Genomic DNA, 11423 nt, shown 5'->3' with positions numbered 1-11423 from the left:
CCTGTCCAACAGGCACTGCTCTATATATGTAAATCTACACATTTTACTTGTCCTGTTGCCTTTTCACCCACGTTGTTTCAAGTAACCAGCACCACACGGTATCCTGAGACATGCCTGAGTTTTCCCAAACACCTAGAGCAGGAGATAATGGTGGTTTGCTAAAGCCTGAACTTCTAGTAGTGGAAACCTGTGTGTGGAAAGCATGGGATGCATCCTAGGTCTAGGATGAAATGCTGCTGTATTGACATAAGGTTGACAAATATCGATGGTGTGCAACCTGAGTATCGCTATTCATTAACTTCTGTGAATTCTTTGCAGCTTCTCAGCAAACTAAAGTTGATGACAACCATAAACCAGTTTTAAAGTAGGAGATGTTTACTCCTACTTTAGCATACTTCTTTTCCATTTCGGTTCAGTAGTGCTAGATTCCCATCTCAGAGGTGCTGTTCCTGCAGACTAAGGGTACAGCCAGTGGGATTACTTCTTGTGTGCAGCTACATCTGCCAGGTTTTTCATAGTAATATTTTGTCATCACCAATCTGCTCTGCGGCAGTATCCCTAAATAATATGGTATCTTCTCCAAACTGGCAAGTGTTGACTTGTTTCATTTCATCTCATTTATTGGAAGGCAGCACTGCACAGCATAACACTACTTACAGCTGTATGACCTGTAATCCTCACAGTGTCCATAGTGCTATCCTCTCCAAACATGAATAAGAGAGGGGACAACACTACTACACCAGATGCAGGGACAGGGAATGCTGCTTACTCAAGTTAGCAACATGAGTAAGGATCTTCTTCTTTAATGCGGTGAGGAAAATACACTCCGCGACTTTACCTCTCCTTTCCTGCTATGTGTACTTATTCCAACCTGTGCTACTGTATCACAATTCACACATCTGGAAGAGACAGGATAGAAAAAATACAGTGCAGTACTGCACTGAACAGCATCTTTGTAGATAAATACAGAGCTTTGACCTTCATGGCAGTGTCTGGAAAGCTGTAGGTAGTGTACTGTCTTTGCAACAGCCGTGCTGGAGTGCATTCTTCCAAACATGAGCTAGAAATGCACCAGGTCCCTGCATGGTGAACGTGGAGCCTTGCATGGCTTTGATGAACTTCAGGAGAGTGTCTTTTGTCTTGCTAATTAGTTCAGAACTCTGCTTCTGAGCATCTTTGAATTCCTTCTTTAAACTAACAATGCAGTCTGCTTCTGGTTCTTTTACTCCATTTTTCATTTCCCTACCTTTGTGTGTTGTATGTATACTTCTTTTGTCTGTATACTTTTGTCTGTATACTTCTTTTGTCTGTATACTGTATATATGTCTGTATACTTCTTTTTTAAATTCTTCGTGTAATCTTAAAAAAAACAGTTGTTGTTTTTGTTGTTGTTATTGTTGTTACTCCAGACATCTAATGTATTGTACACTTCCTGGAAGCAGAAACAACTTCTCTGTCTCCCAGCATAGTTTGTACAGGTGCTATGTTTGTCATGATGTCTCAGTAAAGAGTGCAATCCACCACAGCATTCCAGTTTCCAGGCCGAGATGCAGTGTCTTCTGCAATGTAATGGCTTGTTGCTGTCAACCATTGGCCACTGGCAAAGAGTTGCATTAAGGCTCTTAAACAATATGAAAATGATGTGTCTGTTTGAGAATAACTATTGCTGCAGGAAATTTGCAGCACATGTTATGATCACACTTACAAAAGGAGACTGTTCCGCAAACTTAGGATTTCTTGTCTTTGGGCCTTTGTAGTTGACTGGAGAAATACTTTTTCTTCTAGCTTCTGGCATGATAACTTCCCTTTTAACTAGCCCCAATGAGATCCTGGCCTCTCCTGTAGCAATTAGGCACAGAAACTGTCAGCGGGTTATCTCTTCCTCTCTGTGCTCTCTTAATTAACATTTCTAATATGTCACTTTAATTGTATAGCTCTTGCCTGGCTTATTCTGTTAGATCAACCAAATACACCAACATAAACCTCTAAAAATCCCAAGTCTTCAGAAACAGTCATTTTACAGTCACCTCATTAGGCTGATAACATTAATGTTCCCGTGAGCTTTGCATAGTGAAAGTACTGTGCAGCAGTGCTACAGGGTTTGGATGCTTAGCATTTGTAACTCTCCTCCAAACACTGTCACTTTTGTGTCACAGTCATATATGGCATTTTCATTTTCCCATCATGTTATCCCTGAAATAGTCATTAACAATAAGAAGCTTTTCACCCAGTCATCTGCAGTCCTACTAATAAACTGCATAATGCCTTAGATTACTGTAGGCATCAAGACTTAAACAAATGGACCAATTTGTTTGCTGCATGAACTTGCATACATGTGTGTATAGATATCTGTATGTATACACACGCGTACAAAACACACAGGTATAGACCTGTGTAGCTAATGTATACGTACATCAGAATTTAATTTTATATAGGAGAGAGAAAAGCAGATTAATGCACTGACATTGCTTCTCTGTTTACAAATTGCTGAAGCCTGTTACAGTTTCCTCAACTTACACAAAATTCCAATTTTTCTATAGATTATATTCATCAAATAGAGTAGCTAGGAACAAGTAAACAGTTTAGAATCAGTCTTATTTTAAGAATAACTTAGAGAGATTTTTACAAAGAAAGTATAGAAAATGTTATTTTAAAGATGACTTCTCTAAATCAGGCTATATACCTTGGCCATATAGTTAGCTGTGATTCAGTTTCAAAATTCATGCCTAATCCAGACAGCATTTTCCCTTATGTCTAATAAACGTATCAGTTGAAAAGTGCCTGCAAGGATTTCACACTCTGCCAGGATCAAATACAGTCCAGAACATTTAACATATTAAAGAAACAGAGTTAGAAGCAGAGCAGTCCAGCCAACAGACAATATTTCCATGGACAGCGTACGTTATACTCCTCTACAACCAGCATATGTGCCTTAAAAACCCGTTCTGCTGTTCCTTATATTCAGTGGCTGTTAAATCCATCCTCTTAGTACATGGCTAACAGGTCATGATGTTGTATTCCCCAGGTCAGGTGAGTGATACAAATGCTCAGACATCCGCTATTCCTGCAGAGAAGTTATCTCTTTCGATCCATAGGCCCTCTTAGAGGTACGACATTGCCCTGGGTGATGGGGGGTAACGCAGCTAAGGGTCACTTGCGTCGTTCTGGTGCTTGAGGCCACACTAACCAGCTCACTTAGTGACTGAAGGTGATGAAAAGGACTGAGAAAAAATGGATCCTGTGGCTCTCGCCAGCTCAAGGTTGCTGTGGTAGACCAAGGCAACCTGGTGGCATTCCTTCAAGGATTTGATGCATTTTGTCACATCAGCACCTATCTCGCATCTAACCGTCAGCATATAGAGGTTTAGGAGGAGGGCAGGAGATCATCCAGCAATGCCAACAAAGCATATTGAGTTCCCCCTCCTGGCCTGAGTCCAGGTTGCGCTAGGCCTGGGATATTAGCTTGATCTAGCTAAGCCTGGATCTAAACTCCTCTAGGAACTTGCTAGGGAATGAAAGTTCAACCACGGGTGGTAATTAACTTGACTCTATGTATCCTGAGAGGGTTTCTGCAGTGCCAGTCACAGTGTTGTCTCTGAGAGCAGAAATGTTTCTCTCCTGAAGAAGGGATTGGCTGCTTCCATCAAGAGTAGCTGGAGTTGCCCATGGGTCAACGAAGTGCATGGATTCAGATTCATAAATGCAAATAAATAATTTTGCATTTTACCACATTTTTGGGGCTGCAAGAAAAAGCTTTGTCAGCCCTACCAGTCAACAACTTCAGCTGCCCTTGAAGCCACATTAGAAACTTATGTGTTGCCCAATTATATGGGATCCCCTTTGCATGCTGCCTTCTTTCTCTGTTGATCAGGTCATCCATGATGTGGGCCAATACACAATAACTTTGCTCCTAGAGATAGACATCCTTCATGGTCCACCTTGCCACAAGGACCACGTGCAGTACGACAGCTGAGTTCCCAGGTCTTTGGCCCTGGAGCAGCTCACTCGATGGAAGGATCCAGCAATAGGTACCTGAGTGCTTTAGGGTCTTATAACTGTGATGCAGCTTATCATATAAGATGAGATGGACTCTGATAGCACAGTGCTCCCATTTGCTCCTTTGTGGAGGATTTCGAGAGATTGGGGAGGAGTGGAGAAGGGTATCACATTCCTCCTGACTGAGGGAAAACTAAATGTTAACTTGGTAAAATTCTCAAGGAAATGGGATCACCTCTCTCCCCTTGGCTTTAGATTTAACATCTAAGTGTGTAAAATGTGTATTAAGTTATCCTGTGTGGTCTGAATCATAAAAGCTCACCAAAAGTGCAGATGAATACTAATAGTGGGGAGAGGTTACCCACATGTTTCTAATAGCAAGAATTTGTATTTAGTTGTAATTTCTGGCAAGGATTTGGGTCGGTTCTCACTTCTGCCACACTGGGTTCACAATCCCCTAATTTTAAGTCAAGGAAAGCCTTACTTTTATACTAATTTAATGGATAGAAATGTGGTCTGTATATTTCCATTTTTAATGCTTTAATTTGCTGCATTACACAGGTTTTTTGTGCTTGAATGATCACTTTTCTGCCTTCACGAACTCTGTGGCCTTCTCTGTCATATGGCTGATGTAATCTAGTGTTTTCTACTGCATGTTGTGAATAAATATGTTTATTTTTGTGTATCTTGTGCTTGGTTTACATGTATTTGCGAAAAGAAGCAGAGTATCCTACATTGAGCCATATTGCTGTGTTCCCCTTTGCAAGCAAACTGGTTTGCTTCTTCAGTGCCCATTTCTTCTATTATATTCTTGCTAAAGGACTAAGGAAGCAGGTACTATAAATGGGAACTCATTTTCATGAGTTCCTAAAAGTCTGACTGTACTTTGTGAAGAAAATGGAGAGAACAATTTTTTTTTTATCTGACAGTACAAACCACAATCTGCTCTGATCTTAAGTGAAGTGTGATGGCAATATAAGCCCCCAGGTGGCATTCTAACCTTGTTTTTCTAAATCATTTGTTTTCATAAGGAATGGATCTGATTCTTTTGTTTAAAAAGAAATTCTCCTCACCCTCATGGTAGATTTGAACAAAGAAATTAAAGCTGTACTCTGATCTTTTTTTTTTTTTTAAGTTTCCAATTTGTATACTTTTTGGTAATTCAAATGCAGTAGCTTCAAACCCAGCTTGAAATCTGATAGACATTTAATGGAATCATGTAAATTATACTATATTTGAGATACTAAATTCCATAAGCTGATGATGCCCTGCAGCAGCTATTCAATAAAAGATACCATTCAAATTTTAAAGATCACAATTATAGTAAAATTAGTTACATTTCAAAAACTTTATGAGAGAAGTGTAAATCCAATTATGTCTAATACTTTACTGCACATGGGTATTAACTGATGCTGGGTCACGATGAAATCCAGGTAGAATTCGATATTATGGCTACACGAAAGGGATTCTGGTGGGATTTTCATTCCCTTCCAGGAGTAAAAACAGGCAGCCCTTTGCAAAGAGCACAACTTGCATCTCCTAACTTAGGCACCCACTTTAGGTGCTGAGGGTGCTGATGGTTGGTCTTCAGCTCCGTCAGTCATCAGAGGAGGGATGGCTCCCACAGAGATTGACTCGGACTACCCCAGCTAGCTCCTCAGCTGAGTTGCTTCCTGCTGAAGCATTTCTCTCCCCATCAGCTTCACGGTTCAAAGGCTGGAACCTAGTGTTACTCTTGTAGTGTTTTTTCCCTTTCAGCCATCTCATGCCCAGTCATTACTTTGCTGGTGAACGCCTATGTGCTTTCTCCCACACTGTATTGAACATGAGATGAGGGTCCACAAAAAAACCCTCACTGCCCTCCCCTCAAAACCCTTCTTCCAACTTTCCTTTGCAACAAAACCCACAACTTCCTTGGAAACCACTGGGCTGATATGCTGCAAGTTGTCCTTATGGCACTGACCAAAACTGTCACCGAATCACATGCACCACGGGCTGCCCCATCTGCATCTCCTTGCAATCTCTTCATTTGTATTTGGATAATAACCTCTTTGAAAGGTGGACCGATTTAGTGTTTATTTGTGCTGCATTCAGACAAATGGGTTCTTTGTCCCTCTTTAGGATTCCAGTGGGATACAGCAGCACAAATACACAGTAATCATATTTAATAAAGCAAACAGAGCTGATTTAAAGTACTGCTTAAAATACATTGGTATGTAATAGGTCATAAATAAAAAACATAGCTACACAATGCCTTGGATATATTTCAGAGTGTACTTTAGGAGGAGACAGTAAGTCACAGTATCATCAACCACACTTCCTAAAACAACAAAACCCAAGTTGCTGCAGCAGTGTAAGACTGTGGGTAGCCAGGAGACACAGAGGGAAAGTTTAAAGTTCAAATTTTCATCTGTCCTGTTGTGTTTCAGCCCTAAAACTCTCAACAGCACATCTGAAAAGTCATTTCACTATATTTTTAGGGAGTAAGCTGTAGTTCATAGTAGTCACTTGCAGTTGGTATCACTGGAATTTGGACTGGAGAAATGAAAAACTGTTGAATTTAAACAGATTTTGAAACAAAGTGGTGTATATTTGTGCACAAAGACTTAGGAATAACCCTTTTTAGACTTTGTACTGGGCACGTGACATATTTCTGTTTAGTTATTTTCCTATTTGTCAATCATATTTTTCCACCCTGTTTTCTAGTGGCATTTAGGCGTGGGTATGGTTAGGTGTTAAGCATAGACTTATTAATTTTAATAGCCTGTCCCCTTCACAGTAAGTGCAAAAATGGTCACAGGGTATTCCTTTCTTACCTAATTCAGAAATGGTTGAGAGATTCCTTTGCCCTTACAAAAAATTCCTCTTGAGAGGAAAAATATAGCCTGACAGCTGATCATAGTAAAGTTTCGTGCATGTAGCAAAGGGGTCCAAAATGGAAAAAGCCTCACTGCCTTAGCTGTAGTGAATATTCTGGTCACTACAGCAGAAGCCTTCAATACCTACAGCACGTTAAGTCACCACAATGAGAGGGTGGGTCACTTCTTGGTGTCCTCTGGGGCCTTGCCAAAGAAGTTGTTGAATGTCCTCTACTGTTAATTGTTTAATTCTCTTTGGGTGATACTCAGTTCCTGGCCATAGGAATACGTTGGCAGTGTGACACAACTGTGCAACTAATCTATGCAACCGCAATGGTGAGATAGATACTTCTAGTACAGATATGGATTTATAAAGACAAATGCACAGGACGCTAGCAAGACCTCACTCACTGTGTTATGTACAACTCTGGTCCCCCAGTCAGAAAAGATTAATTCACACCTGTATGTGAGCAGGGAGCAGTCACCGTAACCCCCAAGGCTGATCACACCAGGTAACACCAGAAATTCAGCTCAACCAAACACAAGTGGAAAGGGGAGAACAGCTCTCCCTAATGTATCACAGAGACACTTACTAGAAGGTGGCTGGGAAATGAGAAGGATTTTTGGTCAAAAGTGAGGTTTTGATGGGAAAGGCCCTAAGTGGCTGTGCAATGGCACATGGGGAGCCTCGGAAAGGGCCTATAGGGACAGAGGCAGGGGTTGCTCTGATAAATCCCTTCCTGTGCTCCTGCCCTGGTGCACAGGGCTGGCACAAGGCCACTAGGTACACACTTCAGCTGTGCAATTAGATGGGATTAAAAGATGCATATACCTTGCTCTGCTCTCTGAACTGAGGGAGGGGGTGATGAGGAAATTTCACCATTTATTTGCCAAGGTCCAGTCTGGCAAAGTATTTCCATCACATTTCCAATGTGCACTGTTTGAATTGGCTCACCAAAATATTAAAAGGCAAGTTTGTGTTTAAATACATTTCCCAAATGCCATGTGAGCCACATGCTGATAACTGGTTTTCATGCGGCATATGCTTTCCATTACTCAAGAGGAATCTTCCCACTCAGAAAAACAGATTAAAGCCAAATCCTTGAAAATATTTAATTATTCGATTCATTCATTCCAGTCAAGTTACTGGGAAGCAGGCAACTAAATATCTGAAGGAGTAAAGGCTCAGTCATAACAGGTGATATCTGAGTCTGACTATAAAGTCCAGCACTCCAGTTAAGAAATACACTGGAGTGTAGGTTACATGAGTACCATATACTGTGTTTTTTTCTTTCACGTTTCAGTCTGCACAGTTTGAAATAAAATGTCATTCAACTTCACATAATAAGTTCAAACAAAAATTATAATTGATGAGCCATAATGATTTAGAAGATTAGCTAGGGAACAGTTCTTTTCTACATGTACCATGGTTAAAAAATATTACTATATTAATTCATACTATGTCATTAAATAAAATGGTTTTCTAATTCTGACTCCCTTCTCCATATGAAACTACTGAAATGCCACAAAAGGACAGCAGTATTAGGCCACATCCTTTGCTCCCTTTTCATACAAAGGTTAAGTCAGGAGAGGGCCCCATTTTCTTTGGCCTTGATCTCATAAATCTTTGTACGATGTACAGCTGGAAGCTTAAGAGTGTTGCTCTCAAGGCTAATTTTGTGGCAGAATAGTCTGGATGGTGTAGCATAGTGTGCTTGAGTGCCAGTTAACCAGCTGTGCCATTTGTCCTGTTGCTGTGCTAGCTTTCCTTAGCTCCTCCAGTATGAAATTTGCGTTGGTTGTTTTCCAGAGCAAGTACAGGCAGATGCTGCACCTGGGCTGCAAGGACAGTTAGGTGAGAGCTGCAATCTTCCACTTAGTGCGTGAATGATTCCCAAGAGCTTGTTCTCTTATGCTGTTCTCTTCATGACAAGAATGGCAAAAAAAGGGCACAAAAACAGTTAAGATGGGTGACTGATGGGACCAGGAGCCTTGGTCAAAAGAACAAAGCCAGTGTAAAAGCAACATGAATTTCAGGAGAATCGGTTTCTCTGTCTAAACAGGGATCCTCAGAATCATACTCCTCCTCTCTTGCTTTGCTCTTAGAATAGGACAGGCTGTGTTGATACCAACACTGGGCCAGGTTATTTCTGTTTTCAACACTGCTTTCTGGAGGAATGTACTCGTCTCCATGGTGTCCTGGCTTGAAGGACATTTTAATAGGTTTTCAGTCCTTTCTAAACATTTCCTATTCTTTCTTCCCGGGAATTCTTCCTACAAAAGCCCAGCTCTTCAGAAATAAGTTTTAAGCCAGAGGGAGCTACTATGTTCGGTAACTCTCATCTTCCATGCAACACAGACCAGAAAACTTCACCCAATCATTTCTATAGCAAGCTTCCATGCAAACTGCAGCATGGAAGGGATCCATGTAGGGATCTCGCATGACAGAATCTGGCACATATGTTGTCAAGCTGCTACAGGGCTTGATTTACCTCACTATTTAAAAATGTTTAAAAGCATCTTGAAATTTGTCTGGCTATAACATCCAGCCACCAGGATCATGGTGTGTCTTTTTCTGCTAGATTTCAATAGCTAATTTGTTCATTCCTAGTCAAGTCAGCAAAGTGAGCAACTAAGTAGTTCCCTGTACTTCTATGTACTTTCCTGGACTTCCAATTTGTTTTTTGTTCTTTCCCAGATGTATTCTTGTTCTCCACCTCAGCAGCTGGGCTCTCCTTTCTCACCTCTTTACTGTATTAGTGCTGTGAGCTTGCACACCTGTTTATATCTCCTCTTTTATCCACAGACTTGTGAGAGCACAAGCCCTGTGGCATAGTCTCACTTTGTCTCACTACTCATCTTCAGTTAAATAAGGACTCAGAGGATGATGTCTACCAGACACCATGTGAAATTTTGTGAGAGGATTGTGCTTGAGGGAATCCACGTAAGTAAAAACTGATTTCTGTTTCTGAGATGACCAAAATGTAGGCTCTGAGGACTGCTGAGCCCAGTTGAAAAAGATTAAAGCTTATATCTCAGCTGAACACAAGTTTCTAAAAACCAATGATCAGCTGCCTTGGTAGAGCCTTACATATCGTGAATTCACCAGGAGACAATATGGCTCCTGTTTCAGCTGTGGGAACTCAACCATGGTAAAGCATAACACCGTTCAGATGATGATACTTACATTAAAACCATCAAGGAACATTTGTGGATGCTTCTGTTCCGAGTCAGATGGTTTTAGCATTTTTTCGTGCAGCATGCAGCCAAAGAGACAAAAAAGCCCAGTTATCACTGTTCACAGAGCTGCTTCTTTACAAAGAGCCACCAGAGAGGTAGCTTCAGTCTCCCTGAATGAATTAGGGGACAAATGTTCCTACCCTGGGGCTAGCCACAGCTCCTGTCACTTGTTGTCAGGGAATGGGGAAATATCAGGCCCATAGTTCCTCTCCCCACTCTGAGGCCCTTCGAAGCTGATGGAGAATGAGTGGTGCTCTTGGGCACATCCAGACAAGGTGGTGCTGTGGCCCAGCAGCTTTGACCATGTTCAGCACCCTGGCAGGCTCAAGGGGAACTTCCTGGGCATGAGCTAGGGAAAGTGTGGAGATGAAAGAGGAGTGGCAAGGACTCACTCAGGTAAGAGCTTAAAAAGGGAAATCTGGTCAATCTCTTGCTCTTCTCTACTAGAGATTGTTCAGCAGTTAGACATGTTTCCCATCAAGAACTACCAAGGCTTTAAATACTAGTGGACCTTTCCAGAACAAAGCTTAGTAGCTTCCATCTTAAATGAACACATTTTGGGGTGCTTTGATTTGGGGTGCCAGGCTTTAGGTCCAATTTCAGAAGTGCTGAGCATTGTCCACCAAAGGAGGGTTGTCCACAGCTGTCAGTGCTCAGTGCCTCTGGAACATGCATCTCCAGGGGGTTCTACAGATACCAAAAAATCAGGAACAGCTTTTGAAATGTGCAGGCTTCCAAAGCAGCTGAAGCAGCTCTGCCACTATCCAGCCAGCTTGCTGCATTGCCAGTCAGGCCTCCTCCAGCAGCAGCTTTTAAAATCACATTTGAGTGTTGAAAAATTTTATTCATTGCAATTTCTGCAAGTGCTACTTTGTGAATATGGGCTTGGAACCACCATCTCTTTTTTTGTTGTAGCAGCAGTTGTGTCCACGTGGTATCTTAGCTGGATCACTTCTGGATCCAAGTGAGAATTCAAAGGAATTGGATGAGCAAAATTCTTCTTTTACCTTCATAGAGCAGCCAAAGAACAGCCAGGCTCCCCCACCTGCACTTCTTAGCTATCCGTCCGGATTTCCATGGATATCCACCTGGATATGCATCTGGATATCCATCTTGGCATTATCTGCAGTTGATGGCACAGATTTTTTTTATTTCAGTGGGGCCAGAACATCATGCAAATTCCTGATAGTCAAGGAAAATTGTGAATGCATCTCTGGGGAGAGAGCTTTGCTTTCTTGTGCAAGGTACAAGAATCCCCAGTGGATTTGCATAACCCCCAAAACTGCCCAGCTGGGCAAAAAAAAAGGACAGGATAGCCTTTCCTGATCA

This window comes from Ciconia boyciana, chromosome 4, assembly GCF_034638445.1.
Source record: "Ciconia boyciana chromosome 4, ASM3463844v1, whole genome shotgun sequence".
Lineage (NCBI taxonomy): Eukaryota > Metazoa > Chordata > Aves > Ciconiiformes > Ciconiidae > Ciconia > Ciconia boyciana.
This window is presented reverse-complemented; position numbering follows the sequence as displayed.